Source organism: Malania oleifera, chromosome 12, assembly GCF_029873635.1.
Source record: "Malania oleifera isolate guangnan ecotype guangnan chromosome 12, ASM2987363v1, whole genome shotgun sequence".
NCBI lineage: Eukaryota > Viridiplantae > Streptophyta > Magnoliopsida > Santalales > Ximeniaceae > Malania > Malania oleifera.
The window spans coordinates 86194974-86221765 of NC_080428.1; the positions used below are offsets into that span (position 1 = coordinate 86194974).

Below are 26792 nucleotides of genomic sequence, written 5' to 3' on the forward strand. Positions count from 1 at the left end.
GCTTTCAATCTCCCCCTCCACCCACCTGGTACCCAAATTCAGCTGTGACCCATTACTTCACCCATGATCTTTCTAATCTCTCCCTTACTTCTTCTCAGTACAAAGGCGATGAACAAGTACGTGTAGGCGATGGTACTCCTCTACCTATACAACATGTTGGCAGCTCATTCATCTCCTCCACTCACGACAATCTTCTTCTCTCCAAACTCTATCATGTTCCTTTAATCTCTAGGAATTTAATTTCTGTTCGCCAGTTGTGTGAAGATAATTCTGTTTATTTTGAATTTCACTCCTTTTTTTTCTGTGTAAGGATTCCCGAACTCAGCAAGTTCCTCTCCGCGGCCCTATTAAAGATGGCATGTATGCTCTTCCACAATCCTCTCCTTCTCCACAAGCTTTTGTTGGTGAACGTGTCTCTTCAGCTCAGTGGCATCTTCGACTTGGTCATCCTTCCATGCAACTTGTTCACAAAATAATCTCTCAAGTTTCTCTGCCTGTCGGGTCTTCCATCTCCTCGGGTTTATGTTCCTCGTGTTGCAAGGCCAAACTCCATCAACTCCCATATGGCCGGTCCTCCTATTGCTCTCTTGCGCCTCTACATCTTTTGTTTTCTAATGTCTAGGGTCTTGCTCTCGTGCTCTCGTGTGGTGGTTTTAAATATTATCTTTCTTTTGTTGATGACTTCAGTAGGTTTACCTGGATTTTTCCATTACGATGTAAATCTTATGTAGTTTCGATTTTTATTTCATTCAAGCGTCATGTAAAAACACTTTTTAATGCAAAAATGTGTTCCTTACAATCAGACTGGGGTGGGGAATTTCTATCTCTTAATAAAGTGTTGCAGTCTTTTGGTATTTGTCATCGCATTTCCTGCCCGCATGCTCACTCACAAAATGGTTCAGTTAAAAGGAAACACAGACACATTGTAGAAACAGGTCTTGCTCTCCTTGCTCATTCTTCGTTACCTCCTTCTTACTGGTCTGATGCCTCTGTCACTGCGGTTTTCTTAATTAACCGCCTTCCCACTCCCACCTTACATCACAAATCACCTTTTGAGGTTCTTTTTAATCAAAAACCAAATTATTTGTTTCTTAAAACTTTTGGTTGCTTATGCTGGCCTAATCTTAGGCCATTTAATAATCGTAAATTGAATTTTAGGTCTCTCTTGTGTGTTTTTCTTGGCTATAGTTCTTCTCACCATAGCTATATGTGTTTCCATGTCTCTACTACCAGAATGTATATTTCCAGGGATGTTCTCTTGGATGAAACCAACTTCCCCTTCTCTGCTTCCCTGTCCAGTTCACCTTTCGCCTCTCCCTCTCGGCCCAGCCCATCCCAAGTTCAATTAACCGCTTTATATCCTTCTCCATCTCATGGGCCTTTTCCTTCTTTTAATCAACTCTCTCCTCGACCCAGCCCATCTTCCCGCTCCGATACTTCCTTGTCTCCGTCTCACGCTTCACCTCACGGCCCATGACCTCATCCTCCCATCGTCTTATCCGCCTCCCCTCCTTCTTCCAGCTCATCTCCTCATTCTACTAGGGCACCCTTCTCTTCATCTTCTCACGCATCCCCTTCTTCCTCAGCAATCCCTTCCAACTTTATCCATCCCATGCAAACCAAAGGCAAAGGAAACATATCTTGCCCTAAAATACAGACTGATGGCACCGTTTCTTGGCCTCGGCCTCGCGCTCATGCCACTTCCACCGCTGCTCCCGACGAACCCTCCTCCATTGCTCAAGCCTCCAAATTTCCAAAATGGAGACATGTGATGCAGCTAGAATTTGATGCACTAATGTCCACTAACACTTGGTCGCTGGTTCCTCCCGATCCTAATCAAAACATTGTTGGCTGTCGCTGGATTTTTAAAACCAAACACCTGTCCAATGGTTCCATCGATCGGCGAAAGGCGAGACTGGTTGTTAAGGGCTATAGTCAACTTGAAGGTTTCTATTACAATGAAACATTTAGTCCTGTGATCAAACCAACTTCCATGAGGTTAGTTTTGTCCATTGTCGTATCTTCTGGTTGGTCGATTCATCAGTTGGATGTTCAGAATGCCTTTTTGCATGGGACTCTTGATGAAGATGTTTTTATGACTCAACCACCTGAGTTTGTCCACCCCCAATTTCCCAACTACGTCTGCAAACTCAATAGAGCTTTATATGGCCTTAAACAAGCTCCATGGACCTAGTATGCTCGTCTCAGCACTCAATTACTAGAGTTGGATTTTACTATTTCAAAATCAGACACCTCCTTATTCATTTATCGACATCAATCTGAGGTGGTCTATTTTCTGGTCTATGTGGATGATATATTGCTTACTGGTTCTAGTTCGAGTCTTATAGCTCATCTTATCTCTGTTTTACGTGCTGATTTTCCTCTCAAGATCTGAGTGATTTACATTATTTCTTGGGTCTTGAATGTCGCCAGGATTCTACCAGACTAATGATTTCTCAAAGGAAATACATTTTGGATTTGCTCAAGAAGATGAAAATGTTAAACTGGAAACCTCTTGGCAGCCCTATGTCCCCTTCCACTAAGTTGTCTCATTTTGACTCCACCTCTGTGGAAGATCCTACCTTATATCAGTGTAGTGGGCAGTTTGCAGTACTTGCTCTTTACGAGGCCAGACCTCGCATTCTCTGTCAACCATGTTTGTTAGTTCATGCATGCTCCGTGTTTATCTCATTGGCAGAATGTTAAGCGTATTTTACGCTGCTTAAAACACACACTTCATTATGGTTTATTTTTGCAATCATCTTCTACTTCTTCCTTGGCAGCTTACTCCGATGCCGACTAAGCAGGGTGTCCTGATGACAGGAAATCAACTGGTGGCTTTTGAATATTTTTTGCAAAAACTTGGTCTCATGGAGCTCCAAGAAACAATCTACTATAGCCAGACCGAGCACGGAGGCGGAATATAAAGCCCTTGCTCATGCCACGTGTGAACAATTGTAGCTTCAATCTCTCCTTTCTGAGTTAGGAATCTTCTTATCAAAACCTCCTATTCTTTACTGTGATAATCTGGGGGCAACTTACCTATCCATGAATCCTGTGCTACATTCTCGTACCAAACATGTGGATATTGACTATCATTTTGTACGAGATCGGATTCAGGCCAAAGCTCTACAAGTTTCTTTTCTCTCAAGCAAGGATCAGCTAGCTGATATTTTTACCAAGCCCTTGTCTATATCCATATTTTCCACTCTTTGTTCGAGCCTCACTATTATTCCAGACATGCTTGGCTCGCAGGGGCGTATTAGCATTGCCTCTACTACACCGGAACAGCTCTCAATGGACACCTCACCCAGCCATGTGTCAAGTCATAATGATAAAGAATAATTTTAGTTATACACGTGGAAAGCTTTCATTTGATGTGGCTGAAATCTGTTGCAACAAATATTCTGTTTCTCCATTGTATGTTGCTGGTTGTTGTATTTGCACTGTGTAGAGAAATTGAATAATATTTTTCTTCATTTTATTTTGTTTATGTTTTCATTTTCTACTGTTTCATCAGTAATACTTAAAAAGAACATGCCCGAATTGTTACCAGACGCTGGAATTTTTTGTTCCAATGATGGTTGGATACTAATGTCTAAAAATAAAAACACGGTGTCCGTATTCTCTTTCAATCCATTTACCGGGGAGCAAGGCAAGCATGCAGAGATTCCCAATGACAGTGTAAGGAATCTGCTTTACAACTTTGCCAACTTCTTCTGATTGTATAACTCTTGCTATTTCTGGTATAAACCGAAGCCTAGATTTTAACTTCTTTCTCTCAAGGGACACGTAAGGGCATCATGCTCACCCAATTCATAGGCCTAATTTTACTTCAATCTGCAACCCCTTTTCCTGGATAGGACTCTCTTTTTCGAATTTGGATGGGGATGTAAGAGTTGGACTTAAATGCAGAGAATGTGGGGCATTGGGTTCTTGCAAAACTTGAGAAGTACCTTTGTTCCTTTTCCTATGCATATTTGGTGGAATGTGATAGAGAACTCTTGTCTATCTTTGTAGGTCACATGGGACAAAGGGTGAAGGTCATCAAGTTAAATCAGCCTGCAAGAGTTTGGGTGAAGGTTCGAAGCTTGGGCAACAATATGGTATTTCTTAGCTGGTCATCTATTTCTGCTGAGGCTAGAACCCCAAGAATGAAGAATAAGATCTACTTCCTTCGATTTTACGATCAGCCTCAAAACATTAATTTTTATTCTCTAGAAACAAAAAGGTATCACTCTCACGATTGTCAGTTTTCTCTGGAGAATTTATGTGGCACCACAGAACAAAAGAATTGTTGTTGGACCGAACCAAAGGGGTTTTAGGTTTTATTAATGGAAAGTACTAAAGTTTCATCAGCTTGTTGACCAACATCTCTTTATTGTTTGCTTCTATTGGTTTTCATTTTTTCCCAATGTAATCCATTGAATCGGCCAATCACCAATGACGAATGTAATTCCTTTATCATGTTTCTAATATCGAGCTAGACATGAAATATGTATTTGTCGTCAGGTATGAAATTCTTTGGTGATTCTGCTGAATTCATGCAAGGACTATTTAACGATATTAGAGAAATACTTGTGAAGAAGGATTCGTCTATGTAGGATTGAAATCACTAGTCGTACCATGTGATATTAACCATTAGATCAAATAAGGTAGTGCAAGACCCACATTAAAGCATGACCTCATTTGATTGGGTTCTAAATCCTAGGTGCAAAAAAAGGAAGGAAAAAAAATAAGAGTGCATGGACATGTCTCTTCCTATCTAAGTGGCATGTCTATACAAAATTAACTTGTTTCTAAATTGAATATTTCAAAAAAAATTCTAGCAATGTTCAAGGTTGATCTTCTCCTAATAGCTGTAGATATGCAGGAATTTTATACATCAATAAATATTTTGATAGGCCTGCTAGACTGAACTCCGCCTGTGATGTACTTAATGTCCTAACTTTTTCATACACAACTAGTCCCAAGCCCAAGTAAAGGATGAGGGTTGCGTTAGGTAGTTGACGCCTAGCGTAAAATTTGTCAAATTACTATACCTAAGATCTATTATGCAAGCTGAAGGAGAAATTGAAGATGATGTAATACATAAAGTTAAAACAGGTTGAATAAAATGGAGAAGTATTTCAAGTGTGCTATGTAATCGTAGAATACCCTTAAAATTGAAAGGGAAGTTTTATAGGACAGTTATAAGACCAGTTATATTATATGGATTGGAATATTGGGTGACTAAGAAACATAATATCCAAAAAGTAAAAGTTGTCGTGATGAAAATGCTTAGATGGATGAGTGGTAATACATTGAAAGATAAATTAAGAAATGAACATATTTGTGGTAAGTTAGGTGTAATTCCTATAAAAAATAAGGGAGGGACGACTTAGATGATATGGACACTAACAACATAGGCCACATAGTGCACCTGTGAAAAAGAGTGACCTAGTTACTGTGAAGGGCACTAAAAGGGGTAGTAATAGATCTAAAATAACTTGAAAGGAAATAATAAGTAAAGATTTAATATCCTTAAATCTATCAAAAGAAATGGTCCATGATCACATAAATTGGCGGAAAAAGATTCATATAACCGACCCCACTTAGTGGGACTAAGACTCGGTTTTGTTATTATTGTTGTTGTTGCCTGCTAGACTGAGCTAGTCTGAAGACTTCGTACCAAGGTGACATGCCTTGGGCCTAAAGGATGTGCGCTAGTTGGTCCGAAGCTTATTCGGCCTGCAATGGCCTAAGTTGAACTAGGCCTTCTAGGCTTCTTAATTAAGTCAGAGCCCAAGTGTACTGGGTTTCTAAATATTAAGATAAAATTAATATAGAATTTGTCATGTTTAAATAACACAATTTTTGTTTATTACCAAAATAATCCACTTACTTTGACTCAATATTGAAAGAGCTACTAATTTCTAACATGTTGCAATTCAAAAATTTGCTAAACTTTTACTTGGCATTTAAAAATGTAATAAATATCTTTAAATTGCTAAGTTAATCCCAATTATAATCTTATTAAACTAATATACGGTTTTAAAATTATGTTAATAATATAATTAAATAAATTAATATTTTAAATACAATTCTAATTTAATTAATATTTATGTTAATTAATGTTTTTAATATTTTATATTTATGAAATTTAAAAATAATATTTTTTCAATTTTATGACTTATTTTTATAATGTTTTTATAATTCTTCATTAATTTATAATCAATAAATTAATATTGATTGGTGAGTGGGGGAAGGGAGACAGAGAAAGAGAAGTTGAGAATAGAGGTGAGGTACAGGGGGAAAGGTCTGCTATGAATTGCTGACAAGTGCTTCACAGTATTGTTGGAGAAAGGCGTGACCACCGCGCAAGACCATCAAAGGAGCCATGATCCGTCTCAGATCCTCCAAATGCAAGTTAGAGAAGAAGAGGCCCATGACCGCGCGCCACAGCATGAGGAAGAGGAGAGCCCGCAGCAGTGGCTTGTGGCTCGAGGAGGAGGAGGAGAGAGCTCCAGAAGGGAAGGAGAGATTTTCTAAATTTATAAATATCCAACTACATCAAGCAAATTTATATTTTAAAGTGACAAGTGCTTGTGCAATAAGCGTTGCCAAATGGTTATGTCCACTCTTTACATGCCAAACAAGCGAATTTTTCTCCCCATTCCCAGCCTTCCAAACAATCCCTCGAGTACTTCAGTCAATTAGTCAATTGGACTATTTCCCTTGTTGATGCCTGTCTGCAACTTGTGAGAATAACATTCCAAACTAGATTGATATGGGGTGCACAGACGTGCATGTGCTTGTTTAATGCAACACTAAACACTCTAAGAACATATGACAATTCAACTTTCAGGAGTAATCGGATTCAAATCAAAGGTGGAGAAAATGGTTACAAAACAAATCAATCCAGAGATAAATAACAACAAATTGTCGCAGAAATCAGGGAACTGAGATTTTTGTCTGTGTACCTCTTAACATATTTTCTTTACTTGCTAAAAATATTATAGATGAATATATAGGTGTGTGTGTGTGTGTGTGTATGTACATAGGTACGTGCATATATGTGTACGTAAAACCTATGGCTACACCCAAAAAAAACTCCATCTTGTCTAAGAATCACAAAAATATTAGCTTTCCTACAGTGTAATTCCTCAATATGTGCCCATAGCATAAGAAATTTTAGCATTTTTGCCTCAGGCTTCATTCTCTTCATAGTTTAATCCATTCGAGAGGAAATTTGAAGCCCTGACAAGATAGGTGAAACTGCCAATGTACCAAATAAATGGCATAGTACCAAATACAGAGACTTGAACTGACTCCTATCGTCTTGGCTACTGAAGTGTCAATTATTCAATTGATGCTGGGAACAAGTAAGAATTCCTCTGAACCTGCAGGCTGCTGCAAGTTTCACAACAATTTCAGACTTTAAACATAAGAGGCCAAAAAATACAGGCGGCAAAGATAGTCTACTTTTCCAGTGCACAATGCAGCTGCTTGTAGCAGGGACTGCGAAAGTACAGAGAACTAGAGAATGAAATACAATGAAGCATTTAAAGCATATACATGTGATCTATTATTATCTCTTGGCCATAATTTGAAATGCTGGGCACTGCTACACGTGGAGGGGCAGGCTCCTCTTACAATTTCCCTAAAATGCGAGGCTGAGTTGTTACCCTAAGAACATAATTCAAGTTTATTTGAAATAAGACCTAGACATATAATTATCTTTGGCCAACCCACTTATCTGGACAATGAGCATTGTTGGTTTGGGCTTGAATCTTAAGAATTTATTAGATGGAGTTCTCCCATCCTGTCATTTAAGTAGACGGCATAATGGAAGTTGCCACAGCTTGTGAAGGGCTTACATACACGTTCTTAATCCCATGACCAAATAAAATTAAGATAAACAACATGTGTGGTTTCCTGCAATATTGTCTAAATCATCCATGAGACAACAAATTAATAAATACTATAACAACACAACAACAACACACCAAGCCTTAAGTCCCACTAGGTGAGATCGGCTATATGAATCCTTTTTCGCCAATTTATACAATCATAGACCATTTCTTTTGACAGATTCAGGGATACTAAATCCTTACTCACTATCTCCTTCCAAATTATTTTAAGTCTACCCCTACCCTTTCTACTGCCTCCCACAGTAACTAACTCACTCTTCCTCACTAGTGCACTATGTGGCCTACGTTGCAAGTGTCTATACCATCTGAGTCATCCCTCCCCTATCTTATCCTCTATAGGAGCAACACCTAACTTACTGCGAATATGTTATCTTTCAATGTTATACCACTCATCTATCTAGCATTCTCATCTCAGCAACTTTTACTTTTTGAATAATTACTATCTTAATTGAAAATTGCGTAATGGTAAAATTATTCAAGAATAAAGAGAGCAAATAAGAGGGGAATTTGGGAATAGAGAACAGTGTTACCTGCACCCATGAGTGTCACACCACAATCACAAGGTTTGGGAGTCCTCCAAAACTTCATAGGCATAGTTTTGCCTCTCTGGGTGAGGACAACCTTGGTAAGAATTATTGATAGAGCAAATTTTAAACTAAAATCTTATTTCGTCCTCACAAACACAAACAGCCATGATAAATAACTATAATCACCATCCTAAAATGTCTCCTTCGTTGGGCTATAAATTCTAAAAGAAATAATGGTACAAATAGCTAATCATCCAAGCCTTCTAATTCACTTCTGCCTAAATCACTACTCGCCACCCCACTCTTAGAACCGTCATTCTTAACACCCAAAATTTTCTAAAAAAATTTCAATAAGGTAAGAACATTTTGAACTAAGAAGCACTTATACCAAAACGAGACACAAACACAACATGATATTGACAACAATTCGGCAAATTTCAACGGCAAGGATATGCTAATTAAGAAATGTCAAAATATAATTTACGCATGAATTTTTCTTTTAAATGAAAAATATTAAGGTAATCGAAACATATGCATCATTCATGCACATTCTACAAATAAATTTTCATGTACACACAACAATTGTACATTCAGTAGTTACATTCACATTAAAAGCATTGGTCCAAAAACAAAAATCAACATAGAAACAATTTACTTCTTAACTAAAATGCAAAAATCATTAAAAAGAAAAAAAAAAGAGCAAAACCCCCATTTGCTGCATGCTTTTAATAGAAAAGCTCGCTGCTCCAGCAAGTTCTATTGTCTTCACCAGTCTGGCAGTGCAGCAGAAGCTTGGGAGATCCAGTGGTGAAAGGTACCAAGGGGCTAGGGGTCAAACTCTAGCCTTTGCATCACTCAATTCTCTTATTTTTTTGGTTCTGTTATATACAGGGATGGTATTAAAGGGAGAACAAAACGCATGATTTTAAGCCCCAACCATGTCCCAAACTGGCCAGTCATGTCTCAAACGTCAATTCGATTAATTTCCGGCATGTGTTGGGCGCATGTCCATGTCGGAGTATCTCGAGCCTTCTACAATTATTGTCGTTTCCTAGTTTTTGAAATTTCCAAGAAAAAAATGAGTGTCATCGGCAAACTGAAGAAGGGACACAACAACTTCCTGCCTCTACCTTAAGGCCCCAGATCATCCTACTGAACAAATCTACAACTAATGTAAATAAAATAGGGAAAATTTATTTCTTAGAATTTGTTTAAAACTCTTTTGTTAATAGTTAGTACTTCAAGAATGATCTTATTGTAATTATTGAAAATATTTTTTAATTTAAATAAAATTTAAGGGTATTTAATTTTATAAAAAAAATAGTGTACAAAATGATTTATGTCAGAAAAATGAATTCTAAACATTAAAATACCATATCAACAATTTGACATAACTGGAAAATGAGAAAATTTACCAACAAAATTAGAAGCTAGTAATATAGATGAACATGTTATCCTTTCTTCAATACGTCAATTTTGAATTTTGTAATTTTACTCATGAGCCTAATATATTTGTATTATATATATTTATACATACATACATACATACATACATACATATATATATATATATATATATATAAAGGAGAGCATTGGCACAACAGTAGAGTTGTTGCCATGTGACCTGGTGATCACGGTTCGAGGCATGGAAACAGCCTCCTACGAAAAAAAAAAGGTAAGACTGTGTACTATAGAACTGTCATGGTCCATCCCTTTCCCAGACATCACAGGTGGGAGTTTCATGCATCAGGCTGCTCTTTCTGTCCTACTAGGTTAGAGAAAATAATTCTAAAACAATGAAAGAGTAATAAATTGTTGGAGAAATAAGTTAATAAGATTTATTGAACCCCACAAATATACACCAAAGCCAACATTGGCATGATCAAAGTTCCTCCTATGCCATTCTACAAATGGATAGTTTATTGCAACTACAAGAATCGCCCTGATGTAGAATAGCAGGGGAATACATGGAAAAGAGAGACAAATACGAGAGAGAGAGAGAGAGAGAGAAGAAGAGGAAAAGTGAAGAGGAAGAAGGAAAGTAGAAAATGATTCAGATGGATAACTGTCTAAGAATTATGCATATACAAAGTACAAAGTACTCACACAACCAATAATAAAATAAAACAAAATCTACAGAAGTATCTAAAATATTCAAAAAAAAAAAAAAAACCCAAATCCTGAAGTGAAAACTAATAAAAGAAAAATCCTTATTTTTCAAATTTTCAAAAAAATATATGATTACCTAAGCTAATTTGCAAATAATCCTCTATCACAGACTTAAAGAGTTCACCCCACCTCCCCATAAAAACCTTCAAGAGGTGATCCTTCAAACCTTTTCAATTTTTCCTAACATCAAACTAACTGTTAAGACCCTTGAGTAGTTTGACATTGCCAAGGCACACTGATGTGGTTGGGAATATCCTTGCTGGAAAATAATTAGCAGCATTTTGCAAATATTCCTGCGTAGCTTCCTAACAACATGTGCCAAAGACGAGACACTGACATATATTACTCAACAACAGTTGAGGTGTGGTTTAACAAACTTATACAAGGAAGCTACCTTCAGATAAAATGTCCCAAAGAACCAACAACCAGCCACAACACAACCCTAACCCATAAATTGGAGACACCACCACCACCATGCCTGCCACCAAAAGAATTGGAGTTTATATGCTAACACACTGTTTGGCACCAGGGTAAACAGTATAGTAGTTAAAACAACGAAAAGTTTTGAGGGAGGGGACAAGGAATGGAAAGGTTTCTCTTCTTCATTCACTTGCCATTGGGAAGGAAATTAAATAAGATGGAATTCAATATTGACAATTATTCTTTTCATACTGACCTAAGATGACGGGCAGTAAAATATAGAAAATTATTCCTGTGTTAAACCTTCTTTTCTGCTCAACACTACCCAAATTAAGACAGACTGTAAAAATATATGTATTTATTCCAAATCCATCCTAACCCTTCCTTTAGGAATTGTTTGGACTCACTCATTAAAAGTGATGGACTAGAAAAGTATTGAAAGTCATAACTAGTGTTTGATTGTGTATAAAATTATAAACTAAATCACAAGTACTCAAAAAAAATTAGTGTTAGGATCTTCCCGTTTATTACAATGGTTGAATGAATTTATATTATTATGATAGGAATAACATTAGTATATTTCAACATTTAGTTGACATATTATGATGCATAACGAAATAATATACGATTTTTAATCTATGCTAATAATACAATTAAATAAATTAATATTTTAAATATAATTTTAATTTAATTAATATTTATGTTAATTAATCTTTTTAATATTTTATATTTATGAAATTTTAAAATAATATTTTTCAATTTTATGACTTAGTTTTATAATGTTTTTATAATTCTTCATTAATTTCTCATCAATAAATTAATATTCATTGGTGAGTGGGGGAAGGGAGACAAAGAAAGAGAAGTTGAATAGACGTGAGGTACAGGGGGAAAGGTCTGCTATGCATTGCTGACAAGTGCTTCACAGGACTGTTGGAGAAGGCATGAGCACTGCGCAAGACCATCAAAGGAGTCACGATCCGTCTCAGATCCAAATACAAGTTCACATCCCAAAAGAAAGGGTAAAGAAGAAGAGGCCCATGACCGTGCGCCACAGCATGAGGAAGAGGAGAGAGCCCGCAGCAGTGGCTTGTGGCTCTTCGAGGAGGAGGAGAGAGCTCCAGAAGGGAAGGGAGAGATTTTCTAAATTTACAATCATCCAACTACATCAAGCAAATTTATATTTTTAAGTGATAAGTGCTTGTGCAATGAGTGTTGCCAAATGGTATCTTATGTCCACTCTTTACATGCCAAACAAGCGAATTTTTCTCCACATTCCCATCCTTCCAAACAATCCATTGAGTACTTCAAAAGTTTTTATTGTTCTACAGTCTAAATCTCTACCAATCATCAGTCAATTAGTCAATTGGACTATTCCCTTGTTGATGCCTGCCTACATCTTGAGAGAATAACATTCTAAACTAGATTGATATGGGGTGCACAGACATACATGTGCTTGTTTAATGCAACACTAAACGCACAGAACATATAACAATTTAATTTTGAGGAGTGAAAGGATTCAAATCAAAGGTTGAGCTATTTTGATGACCAGTCCTCCTACGGTGGAGAAAATAGTTACAAAACAAATCAATCCAGAGATAAATAACAACAATTTGTTGCAGAAATCAGGGAACTGAGATTTTTGTCTGTGTCCCTCTTAATATATTTTCTTTACTTGCTAAAAAAATATAGATGAATATATAGGTATATATAGGTATATGTGTATGTATATGTACATAGGTAAATACATATATGCATATGTAAAAACCTATGGCTACACCCAATAAAAATCTCCCATGTTGTCAAAGAATCACAAAAATGTTTGCTTTCCTACAGTGTATTTCCTCAATGTGTGCCCATAGCATAAGAAATTTTAGCATTTTTGGCTTCATTCTCTTCATAGTTTAATCCATTAGAAAGGAAATTTGAAGCAAAAGGGAGGATAGGTGAAACTGCCAATGTACCAAATAAATGGCATAGTAAACAAAATCTAACCATCGATAATGAGGCTTGAATTGACTCCAATCTTCTTGGCTACTGAAGTGTCAATTATTCAATGGAACAGGTAAGAATTCCTCTGATCCTGCACAACAATTTCTGACTTTAAATATAAGAGGCCAAAAATACAGGCGGCAAAGATAATCTACTTTTCCAGCGCACAATGCAACTGTTTGTAGCAGGGACTGAGAAAGTACACAGTACGTAGAACTAAAGAGTGAAAATAAAGCATTTAAAGCATATACATGTGATCTATCATTATCTCTTGGCCATAAAATGAGAGGCTTGAGTTTTTACCCTAAGAATATAATTCAAGTTTATTTGAAATAAGACCTAGACATATAATTATCTTGGGCCAACCCACTTATCTGGACAATGAGCATTGTTGGTTTGGGCTTAAATCTTAAGAAATTATTAGATGGGAGTTCTCCCATCCTGTCATTTAAGTAGGGCATAATGGAAGTTTCCACAGCTTGTGACGGGGCTTACATACACATTCCTAATCCCATGACCAAATAAAATTAAGATAAACAACATGTGTGGTTGCCTGCAATATTGTCTAAATAATCCATGAGACAACAAATTTATAAATACTATCTTAATTGAAAATCATATAATGGTAAATTATTCAAGAATAACGAGAGCAATTAAGAGGGGAGTTTGGGAATAGAAAACAGTGTTACCTGCACCCATGAGTTTCACGCCACAATCACAAGGTTTGGGAGTCCTCCAAAACTTCATATGCATAGTTTTGCCTTTCTGGGAGAGGACAACCTTGGTAAGAATTATTGATAGAGCAAATTTTAAACTTAAAATCTTATTTGGTCCTCCCAAACACAAACAGCCCTCATAAATAACTATAGTCACCATCCTAAAATGTCTCCTTGGTTGGGCTATAAATTCTAAAAGAAATAATGGTACAAATAGCTAATCATCCAAGCCTTCTAATTCACTTCTGCCTAAATTACTACTCACCACCCCACTCTTAGAACCGTCGTTCTTCACTCCCAAAATTTTCTCAAAAATTTTCAATAAGGTAAGAACATTTCGAACTAAGAAGCACTTATACCAAAACATAACACAAACACAACATGATATTGATGCAAATATTCGGCAATTTTGAACAGCAAGGATACGCTAATTAAGTAGTGTAAAAATATAATTCAGGCATGGATTTTTCTTTTAAATGAAAAATATTAAGGTAATTTTAATTTAAAACGAAACATATGCATCATTCACACATTCTACAAATAAATTTTCATGTACACACAACAATTGTACATTCAGTAGCTACATTCACATTAAAAGCATTGGTCCAAAAACAAAAAACATCATAGAAACAATTTACTTTTTAACTAAAATGCAAAACTCATTAAAAAAAAAAAAAGAGAGAGAGAGGAAAGCCCGCATTTGGTGCATGCTTTCGATAGAAAGCCTCGCCGCTCCAGCAAGTTCTATTGTCTTTGCTAATCTGGCAGTGCAGCAGAAGCTTGGGAGATCCAGTGGAGAGAGGCTGCAACGGACTAGAGGTCAAAACTCTAGCCTTTGCGTCTCTCAATTCTCTTATTTTTTTGGTTCTGTTATACACAGGGATGGTATTAAAGGGAGAAAAAAACGCATGATTTAAGGCCCCAACCATGTCCTGAAGTGTCCAGCCATGTCTCAAACGTCAATTTGATCAATTTCCGACAGGTGTTGGGCGCATATCCGTGTCCGAGTAACTCCAACCTTCTAGAATTATTGTTGCTTCCTAGTTTTTGAAATTTTCAAGAAAAAGGAAGAATGAATTGGCAAACTGAAGACGGGACACAACTTCTTCCTGCCTACCTTAAGGCCCCAAATCATCCTACTCAACAAATCTACAACTAAAGTAAACAAAAAAAGGGAAATTTATTTCTTAGAATTTGTTTAAAATTCATTTGTTAATAGTCAATACTTCAAGGGTATTTAATTTTATCAAAAATAGTGTACATAATGATTTATGTCAGAAAAATGAATTCTAAACATTAAAATACCATATCAACAATTTAACATAACTGGGAAATGAGAAAATTTACCAACAAAATTAAAAACTAGTAATATCGATGAACATGTTGCTATCCTTTCTTTAATACGTCAATTTTGAATTTTGTAATTTTACTTGCAAGCCTAATATATTTGTATTATATAAATTTATACATACATACATACATATGTGTATATATATGAAGGAGAGCATTGACTCAACGGTAGATTTGTTGCCATGTGACCTAGTGGTCACGGTTCAAGGCATGGAAACAGCCTCCTACAAAAAGCAAGGTAAGGCTGCGTACTATAAAACCGTCATGGTCCATCCCTTTCCCAGACATATCAAGTGGGAGTTTCATGCATCCGGCTGCTATTTCTGTCCTACTATGTTAGAGAAAACAGTTTTAAAACAATGAAAGAATAAAAAATTGTTGGAGAAATAAGTTAAATAAGATTTCTTCAACCCCACAAATATACAACAAAGCCAACATTGGCACGATCAAAGTTCATCCTATGCCATTCTACAAATGGATAGTTTATTGCAGCCACAAGAATGACCCTGATGTAGAATAGCAGGGGAATACATGGAAAAGAGAGAGAAATACGAGAGAGAGAGAAAGAGAAGAAGAGGAAAAGTGAAGAGGAAGAAGGAAAGTTAAAAAAGATTCAGATAGATAACTGTCTAAGAATTATGCAATTTCAAAGTACAAAGTACTCATACAATCAATAATAAAATAAAACAAATTACTACAGAAGTATCTCAAAATATTAAAAAAAAAACCCAAATCCTGAAGTGAAAACTAATAAAAGAAAAATCCTTTTTTTCAAATTTTCAAAAAAAAAAATATGATTGCCTAAGCTAATTTGCAAATAATCCTCCATCACAGACTTAAAGAGTTCAACCCCCCCCCCCCCCCTCCCTCCTCCTCCCCATAAAAACCTTCAAGAGGTGATCCTTTAACCTTTTCAATTTTTCCTAATATCAAACTAACTGTTAGACCCTTGAGTAGCTTGACATTGCCAAGGCACACTGATGTAGTTGGGAATATCCTTGCTGGAAAATAACTAAGAAGAGTTGGGTCAAGGAATTGTGGGGTTAAGTTACTGTATTTGGGGGTTGTTGGTAATATTTGTGTACAGTAGAGGAATATTTGTAGTGTGATGTAGTTTTAGGGGGTTAAGTGTAATTTCATGTAAAGAGGCTTTCTTATAAATATTGTATGAAAGCCATGGTGTAGTTAGTTGTTGATGAATTTGAATTGTTAATTGAACATGAGTTCCCCCCTAGTATCTCCTCTCTGCTCCCTTCCCCTTCCCTTTCCCCTTCCTTCTTCTCTTCTAATTTCTCCATGGCTGCAGAACCTTGATGCTGCCCCTGCATCATTTGGTATCAGATCCCAACCACGATCTCCATTCTTCCATTTCATTCCACTCATTCTCCCTAACTCTTCTCCTCTTCTCTTCCTCTTCTTCCTCCTCTTCTTCTTCTTTGTTTCTGATCTCCTGTTCTGTCCATAATTCCCTCCTGCTCCGCAACAGTCTGCCCTCTTCTTCTTGTCTGTTTCTCTTTTCCTTCTCTTCTTCTTCTTCTCCTCCTCCTCTTAATTCTAACCCATAATCCTCTCACCTCTCTTATTTCTGAATTCTGTGGCTGTCTCTTGGCAGTTTTTGGCAGTTTCTGTCCACCAACTCCTCCAACCGCCCATTTTCTTCTTTTCTCTCCCATGACTCAACTCTCATTCTCATTTCTGAATTCTGTGGCTGTCTCTTGGCAGTTTCTATCCAGCAACTCCTCCAACCTCCCATCTTGTTTTCTCTGCAGTTTTTTAACTCTCTCTCTCTCTCTCTCTCTCTCTCTCTATATATATATATATATATATATAATTATATTTTTGAATTTCAGTTATAAAAAAAAAATTGAAAAGCAGTTCTGCAGTTTCTGAACCTTTCATAAATTCCAATCGTGTCCCAAAATCTCGAACACCACTTTCTAGCGACCATCCTGCAACACCACCCAGACCACCAAAAACAGAACCACCCGAAACCCTTCCCCTCAAAATGTTACCGCTGTCCGACGAGGACCACCACACGCTGGCCAAAACTTCTGCAGCCATTGGCACTTCGAAAACTCTCAATCTCCTGTGCTTTTCTCATAACACCACCACCACCAAAGACTCCTCATCACCTGATCTCCCCTTGACCCAAGTTTCATTGCCAGAGGTACCTCACTGGTGGTGCATGCGCCAACAACTTACAACAAACAACAAAACCAAGCCTTAATTCCACTAGGTGGGGTCGGCTATATGAATCATTTTCCGCCGATTTATGCGATCATGGACCATTTTTTTTTATAGATACAAGGATATTAAATCCTTACTCACTATCTCCTGCCAAGTTATTTTAGGTCTACCCCTACCCCTTCTACTGCCCCCCACAGTAACTAAGTCACTTTTCCTCACAGGTGCACTATGTGGCCTACGTTGCAGGTGTCCATACCATTTGAGTCGTCCATCCCTTATCTTATCTTTTATAGGAACTACACCTAACTTATCACGAATATGTTCATTTTTTAATTTATCTTTCAATGTTATACCACTCATCCATCTAAGGATTCCTATCTCGGCAACTTTTATTTTTTGAATATTATGTTTCTTCGTCGCCCAACATTCCGTTCCATATAGCATAACTGGTCTTATGACTGTCCTATAAAACTTCCATTTCAATTTTAAGGGTATTCTACGATCACAAAGCACACTTGAAGCATTTCTCCATTTTACCCAACCTGCTTTAACTCTATGCATTACATCATCTTCAATTTCTCCTTCAGCTTGCATAATAGATCCAAAGTATCGAAATCTACAAGTGCTATTTATTTCTTCATCATTAATTTTAACTTTGTCTCCAATATTCCTCCTATCATTACTAAAATTACATTTCATATATTCTGTTTTATTTCTACTTATCCTAAAACCTCTAGATTCTAAAACTTCTCTCCATAATTCTAACTCAACCTCTATTACGTCCCTAATTTCGTCAATTAATATAATATCATCTGCAAACAACATACACCATGGAACCTCCATTTGAATACTCTTAGTCAATTGGTCCATCACTAAAGCAAAAAGATAAGGACTCAAAGAAGATCCTTGATGTACACCTATGATAATTACAAATTCTCTATTTTCTCCATTTATAATCCTTATACTAGTCATTACTTCATCGTACATATCCTTAATGACATCGGTATACCTACAACATACACCATTTTTTTTCTAAAACCCATCATAGAACTTCCCTAAGTATCCTATTATATGCTTTCTCAAGGTCAATAAATATCATATTCAAGTCTCTCTTCTTTTCCCTAAACTTTTTAATTAATCTTCTTAAAAGATAAATAGCTTCTATGGTAGATCTCCCAAACATAAAATCAAATTGATTTTCTAAGATCTTCGTTTCTAATCTTAATCTTTGTTCAACTACTTTTTCCCATAGTTTTATCGTATGACTCATAAGCATTTATTATTTTAAGGATAATTATTTTTGTATATCTCCTTTACAAGTTTAACTCCGCCTGTGATGCACTTAATGTCCTAATTTTTTCACATACAACCGATCTCATGCCCAGGTTAAGGAGGAGAGTTGCGTTAGGTAGCTGACAACCAGCGTAAAATTTGTCAGATAACTATAATATGAATCCTTGGAATGAAAAATTAACTATTTTTTTTATTATAAAAATCCCTAATGCTTAATTATTTAATTTTATATTATTATTTTTATTTTATAATAGTGAACTTTATTAGTGTTAATATTATTTTTATTGTTGTTATTAGAATTTTTTTTTTTTTTATACTAACTATTATCCTAAAATAATAATAATTAATTTTTTCTTTTATTATTATTGTTCTTTTTGTTATTATTACTTTTATAGTAATAAATATTATTGCCATTGTAATTATTATTGGTTATTATTTTTATTATTATCTTAATAATAATTATTATCCTTAAAATAATAATTATTTTTTTCTTTATTGTTATGATTATTGTTCTTTTTGTTATAGTTTTTTTATAGTAATAAATATGATTGTCATTGTAATTATAAGTTGTTACTATTTTTTTTACCATTTTTAGAATAATAATTGTCCTTAAAATAATAATAATTCTGTTTTTTGTATTTTTTTTATTGTTTTTGTTGTTATTATTATTATTTAATAGTAATAAATGTTATTATTTTTAGTTGTTATCGTTATTGTAATTATTATTAGTTGTTATTGTTTTTATAATAGTAATAACAATTAATATTATTATTTTTTGTTGTTTTTGTTTGATTATTATTTTTATTACTTCATAATGGTGATTATTATAAGTGTAAAAATAAAATTATTATTATTTTAAATTTTTTATTATTATTGTTCTTGTTATTATTTTATTTTTTTATTATTGTTATTGTAATTATAGTTAGTTATTGAAATCTACAAGTGCTATTTATTTCTTCATCATCAAGTTTAACTTTGTGTCCAATATTCCTCCTATCAGTACTAAAATTACATTTCATATATTCCATCTTATTTCTACTTATCCTAAAGCCTCTAGATTCCAAAGTTTCTCTCCATAATTCTAACTCGGCCTCTACTCCATCCCTAGTTTCGTCAATTAATACAATATCATCTGCAAACAATATACACCATGGAACCTCCTTTTGAATACTCTTAGTCAATGGGTCCATCACTAAAGCAAAAAGATGAGGACTCAAAGCAGATCCTTGATGTACACCTATGGTAATTGGAAATTCTCTAATTTCTCCATCTATAGTCCTTGCACTAATCATTACTCCATCGTACATATCCTTATTGACATCGGTATACCTACTACATACACCTTTTTTTCCTAAAACCCACCATAGAACTTCCTTAGATATCCTGTCGTATGCTTTCTCAAGGTCAATAAATATCATATGCAAGTCCCTCGTCTTTTCCCTAAACTTTTTCATTAATCTTCTTAAAAGATAAATAGCTTTTATGGTATATTTCCCAGGCATAAAACCAAATTGATTTTCTGAGACCTTCATTTCTAGCTTTAATCTTTGTCCAACAACTTGAGACCAGGAAACTTCCACAATTTTCTGCAATTTCCAGTCTCATGAAGAACTGCCCAGCCCCGATATTTTGGGTTTTATCCACCAAATTTTGATCTGCAAGGAGATAATTTTGCTGGTGGACGCAACATATTGCAAACAAGGGTGATAATTTGGCATGAAACCCTACAAATTGTCACTGGCAGCATTAAAAATCAGGTTTTGTTGCTGTAATTTGTGAGTTTTCTTCCTGAATTTGTTTCATTTCAGCGGGACGATCAATATCAAGGTGAATTAAAGACAGTTTTTTTTTTTTTTTTTTGAGAAATTGGGAGTAAGGCTTGTGGGAAATTGTGTTAAAGGGTTGTAATATATAGCTGCAGCATATGTATATGCATAATTCAGCAACATCGTGACAAATTATAGGAAAAAAGAATGTCATTTGCCAAACTTTGGGCGCAATTTCAAGCTTTTCAACACCTTTCTCAAATGCGGAAAAAAGGTTTGCAAAATCATCATTGATGGAAGATGTCCAATGAATGTGGTTTCCATAAATGGAGTCTTTCATATGCAGCTTCATCTGGAACCTCACCCAAAGCCTTACGTGATATCTTGGGTTGATAACTCTAATGTACATGTTTATGAAAGATGTTTGGTTCCCATCCAAATGGGTCAATATTTGGTTAATGTTTGGTGTGATATCCTACCTATGAAGATTGGCCATTAACTTCTTGGTTGAATGATTTAGGTGTGACTCAAGGACATGAGAACACATGTCTTTCATTATAATGGGAAGAAAATGATTTCAAAGTCCGCTCTACCAATGAACCAAGACAAAGAATCAGTCATAAATACTCAGCTTGAAGACAATACAAGGAAGGAAATTAATGTGATTGAAGACATCCAAAGTCCTTCAAACAGTCCTATTGTAGAGTTTGTCATCCCCAATGAATTCATTGATGCTGATTCTCAAGTCAAGTTTATGGTGCTGCCAATGGAATGTGGTTTCTTGCCTCACTCAAGTGTTGGCTTTCGAAAAGTCCACGTTTGCTTCTCCCCTTTGATCCTCCAAAATTTCAAAATTTGTGGCTGAATTTTTTCTAACTGGGGGAGAGTTGATGTAGGGCAAGAAGTAAGACCTTAGGAATATCCTTGCTGGAAAATAATTAAGAAGAGTTGGGGCAAGAAATTGTGGGGTTAAGTTACTAGTTTATAATGTGTCTTCAGTATTAATTAGTAAAGGATTGTGTGTATTTGGGGGTATATTTGTATTGTGATGTAGTTTTAGGGGTTTAGTGTAATTTCATGTAAAGAGGCTTTCTTATAAATAGTGTATGAAAGTCATGCTGTAGTTAGTTTTTGATGAATTTGAATTGTTAACTCAACGTGAGTTCCCCCCTAGTATCTACTCTCTCCTCCCTTCCCCTTCCTTCCTCTCTTCTAATTTCTCCATGGCTGCAAAACCTTGGTGCTGCCCCTACATCACACACGACATGGACAAATAATGTGCCAAGCCAGTAGATTTAGCTAGTCATGGGTTGTCTTGACACTTGGTGGTTGGTTAATCTCTGTTGCTAATAAAAAGGTTGGGGGGGGGGGGGGGCGGCATAGATGTTAAGTTGCCTGGTTTACATGGTCAAGTATGGGCATGCCATGATCCTTCACAAGATTGTTTATGGTGGCTGGTTTCAGCTGTCATGGTTTGATGGTTAACTTGGTTATGTTTTCAAGTGCCTCATTGACATATGTTATTGATGGGATGTAGAACAAGTCATGTTTAAAAGGGAAACCATGCTTGACAAGTATTGACTTGTGGGAGTGTACAGTGTCAATGTCAATGTTTTCAGTGTTGACATGTTGACCTGACGAGGCAATTACTTTGCAGCTTATAATTGGATTACTAGCAGATAGGCTTGGTTAGTGGGTAAATTCATGGGTTGACATCTGGGCATGTTTTTAGTCATTTGCTTCTAAGCATAACTTGTTTTAGCCTTGTCGAAAAATGCTGGTTACGTGTAGCACAATTTAAGTAATTTGTCAACCACAGACCCTAGGCAGTTGGGAGTCTCAGTTGTGTATCTAACATGTGGGTGGCATGGGGCATAGAGGATGGACGTTTTGTGTGTTCCTACAAACGTTAGAGTGTATGTTTCTTGTATTTGAATAAGAGAAAAGGCTGGGAGGTGTTGCTCCTGTAAATATTGTAGTCTCGTGAATGTTGTTTCAATTGCTATAAACTTGCAGGACTTGACCAACGAATCTATGTATGTGTGTGACATTGGCTTAACCAAGTGTCACTTGGTGCCATCGCAGTGTCACGTTGCGTGGTGTGAACTTAGGCCCTATGAGTCAATGACACTAACTATTGGCCTTACAAGACTTAAAATCTTGTTTTGATGATAACAAATCAGAGGAACTTAACATATTTGGTTAAGTGATGATATTTCAAGATGCAAGTATGTGAATATAAGGTCAAGTATGCACAAGGATTATTGAAAGCTTATACTCCAAAGAAAAAAGATCTCATAAAGCTATACTTCATCAACAAGGTGATCAAAAGAAAGCTCAAGAGGTCCAAGATGTTCAAAACATGTGGAAGCTTAAAGAATATTGAAACTTAAGTCTAAGAGGATTTAAAACAAAGATATACCTGAAGACTTCAAGCTTTTAAGTCTTTAGGAAGTCTTATGTAAGTACTTCATTATAAATATCATTTTGAATGCTTTGAAGCTCATTAGGGGTTGATATGGACTTAGAGACCTTACTTTGGAAACCCCGGAAAATGTTTTTTAAATGTATCAAAGCAAGATTGCTAAGGATTTTGGAAACAAACCTCAAAAGCAGATTTTATAACTGTTCAGGCGACTAACCTGTGTTTGTTTAGACGACTGAAGATTTTCCTGAATTGATTTTGAACAGACAGTGAAGGATCAAGCGACTGACCCCTGAATCCTCAGACGCCTGACCCTGTTTTAAACTGAAAATTTGCATTGTGTTCAAAAGGATCAGGCGACTGACCCCGAAAGGCTGAGGCGACTAACCCTCGAACGGCTAGTTTTTAAAGCAGCTTACTTGTGCGCCAAACTTCGTATAAACTTGAGAAACACTCCAAGTAACTTGTGCAACACAAATTTGATACTTTTTGAGCCTATAAATATATGGTTTCTCAAATCAAATCAATACCAAGAATTGAAAATCAGTTTTCAAAGCTATATTGCTCACTCTCTCTCAAAGCCCTCTTGCACACATACTCTTGCTAAGAATTTTCTGAGATAAACTGAGTCTCTAATCACTGATCTGAAAGTTAATCTTCTGAGGTTTAATACAAATCAAAAGAAGAATCCCAGTGACATACTTCTTTGAACTTCAATTCTCTTTGATATTTACTTTGAAGTATTAGTTGTGCTATATTTGTACTAAACAACTTTATCTGAGAGCATCTCTTGTACACAAGAATTGTTTCTTGTTTCTCTTGTAGTTTTTGACGCTTCAAGGTTGGTTAGATCGTTGTACCGAGCGTGGCGTATCATTTGGAGAGGGGGCTCCACCCTAATTGAAGAAGAGATTGTAACGGTTTGTTCTGCCTGTAAAGGAACGTTATAGTGAATCCTTAGGTGGTATTGCCTAAGGCGAGGACGTAGGCTGGGTATAAGCCGAACCTCGTAAAAAACTCGGTCTCACTCTCTACCATTACTCTTTAATTTTTCTGCATATATAAATTGTATGGTTGTGTATCTAAGTGCAAAAAGCTGAAATATTGAGATTGAGAAAAACTTTTAATCTAAGGAAGTACGTTGATTGATCTTTTGCAGAAACATTAAAGGGAGTACGTTGATCAATCGTTTTTGGAAACCTTGGTTAAAAAGAAGTGCATATGATCCATAAATATAGGACTATAATCAAACTCTACGCTGGGTTTTGCAAACACTGAATCAAGGAAGTGCTGCTGCAACTTTTGTATTGGTTAAGTATCTTGTGTTTGATTGATTGGTTGATTGGTTGACTGATTGTCATTGTTGAAAGTATTTGGTTCGTGTTGATATTAAGTATGAATTGTGGTTGGTTTAATTAAGCATTAAAAATCAAATCATTCTTGTGTGTTCGCTAAGTTTACAAAAGGTTGGGAATTTGTAAAAAGATTTAAAAGAAACTTTTAAAAAACTCAATTCAACCCCCCTTCTTGGGACTACACCTTAGTTTTCACTAACCCACATGGAAAAAGATTTAAGATTCTTGACACGATTAAAACTAGTGATTGTGCAAGTGAGAAAGCCCTAATAAGATCTTAACTCTTCACCTTTTTTTGAATAAAATAAATAAATAAATATATATTCTTAAGATAAAAGGAGCAATTACAAGGGATGGAAGACAAGAAGTCTACCAAAAGAATTGAAAATCAAAAACCTAGAGAGAGAGAGAGAGAGAGAGAGAAAGAAACAAGATACTATTAAAATAGCAAAGTCCACCAATCTTGCTGCACATCAATCAACTTAATCCTAAACTTTGTGTTATATGCAAGCAAACTCAAAATGTTTGGCATTGCCTCATTGCTTTTGGGGTAGAGAGCCTTTTTCTTTTTTTTGAAACGCTGAGAGTTGGGCAAGTCCAGCTTGGGATATTGATGCAGCACAGCAACACAGAGAAAGAAAAGAAATAAGGGACAGAAAAGAGAGGAAGGAGGAAGAAGAAAGAAGAAGACCGAATAGGAGGGGAGGAGGAAGGAACAGAGGCAGAGGGGTGCTTGAAAGAAGGGAAGACCAATCTAAATTCAAAGCTGGTATTTGTCACATACACTACAAGTACCGAGTATCTATACCCCACAATGACCTAAAACACACAATTACAAATTAATCCCAACATAACAAAAAATTGCACAACTGAAACAAAAGATCTACTTGATGCATGTTGTCTTAAAGCCGCACTGAATAAGCATGCCGAAAAGGTGACCTAAATGATGAAGGCGGTCCTACAAATATGACTCTTTTGAACCATTTGGGTTTACAGTGAAAGAAATGCAAAATATTATGAGAGTTGTGTTGCATTTGGTAATCTTCAAAAATGATTTTTTTACTTCTAATCTATTGCAGGAGAGAGAGAGAGAGAGAGGAATTCTTTGCTTATTCCTGGACCCAGCTAATGCTTGGAAACAGGATCATGCTGCAGCACAAGCTCTAAAATGTGGAATGTATAAGGGAATTAATGTCATATACTTATACCAATATATAGGGAATTAATGTAATGCACTTGTAAATTTAGTAGAGAATATTCCGATGCTTATAAATCTAGAAGAGATTTTCTTTTGTGAAATAGATTTATAATGACTGCAAATAAAATTATAATGCAATAATTCTCCACTTTAACTAATAAACAAATATGTCATGTGAAAAATGTCGAGTTAAATCTTTAGATTGTTAGATTTAGAGTTAATATGCCACGTTTCAGAATGTTGTAGCGATTCATGGTTTGTTAGGGTACTGGTGTTCTCTGATAACAATGGGTTCGGGGATGGAGAACTCTATTCCTTCACTTTTGTCTGTGCTCTACTTTCTTAATAATTTATTTTTTCACTAACTAAAAAAATTAATGCAGACGAATGTGTGTGTTGCCAAAGTGACGCACCAAAGGGTGAGATTACTCTGAAACCACCATCCTCTTAGAGCATCAATTTGCTATAAATTTATCATATACCATATTATCGGTTTTGAACTCGCAAGAATAATCTGATCATCCAATAATTGGCAAGACTAAAGTTTGTTTTTCCAAACAGGAATAAATGATCGTTTTCTAGGTAATTATGAGTTGTGAGGTCTCCAGTTACAGCAGCATGTTGAATTAAATAATGAATGAACCAAAAATTCTTCGATAAGTTCGACTTGTAGTGGTTAGCCATTCCAATGAGTTTTTACATAGATTACGCCAAAAAAATTTACAGACAAAGCATCAACATTCATCAGAGCGCGAAAAACAATAAAATATATAAACGAATCATCGGTATTTACTATTTAGTACCTGGGATCCAGAATTACCACGTACACACAGTTGAAGGAACAGCGGTATCTCTGAAGATCGTCAGCTGTTGGGGAGTCCCTCTGGGATCGCCGACGGTGTTTCATGGTACGGCTCCGACTTGGTAGGGATCCTCTCCAACGTAGTACTGAGCGGGCGGAGGAGGGGAGTAAGTGCCGGGTAGGCCGCGGCATAGGGAATTTCCACCGCTAGTTCCTGATCAGTCTTCGACACCTCTCAGATAATATGTGCCAACAATGATCGACGATTTGACCGATAAAGAATTAGGGTTTTCTGCAACTCTGACGATCGATTACCAGAAATCATTATGAGCAGATCGAGATGGACGGGGCGAGGGGAATGAACAAACCTCAAATGAAATCCTGACTTCGACCCTGCTCGTACCAGAGAAAGGAAAGCCCGACAGGAGAGCACAGCCAAATAAAAACCATTCTCTGAGTCTCTCTTGCATTTGAGTCAGGTCCGGAGGCGCGCGACTGTCCGGTGAAATTTTCTCGCGATATTGGTCGTGGGGAAGGGAGATGACCAGAGTAGAATGTGTGTCGGGTCCGTTCTGGCCCAAAATTGCATCCGTTTGCGAGCTTAGTTTGCGCCACCTAAAAAATAAAAAGTAATAGATTTTAAATTTTAATTTTTATATTGGAATGAATTTGAATAAATTTT

At 36.1% G+C, this 26792-nt stretch overlaps 1 long non-coding RNA gene across 2 annotated transcripts; it reads right to left on the reverse strand.

Annotated features, from left to right (window-relative positions):
• Positions 1-6832: 6832 nt before the first annotated feature.
• Positions 6833-26725, reverse strand: LOC131144832 (uncharacterized). Of its 2 annotated transcripts, none has more exons than XR_009133919.1 (5): positions 26514-26725; positions 26112-26410; positions 13708-13783; positions 13022-13109; positions 6833-7392 (listed from the first exon to the last, which is right to left on the reverse strand). It is a non-coding gene; the product is annotated as an uncharacterized LOC131144832 (long non-coding RNA). The 2 variants fall into 2 exon arrangements; XR_009133918.1 differs by having other exon boundaries at positions 26479-26716.
• Between the last annotated feature and the right edge of the window lie 67 nt (positions 26726-26792).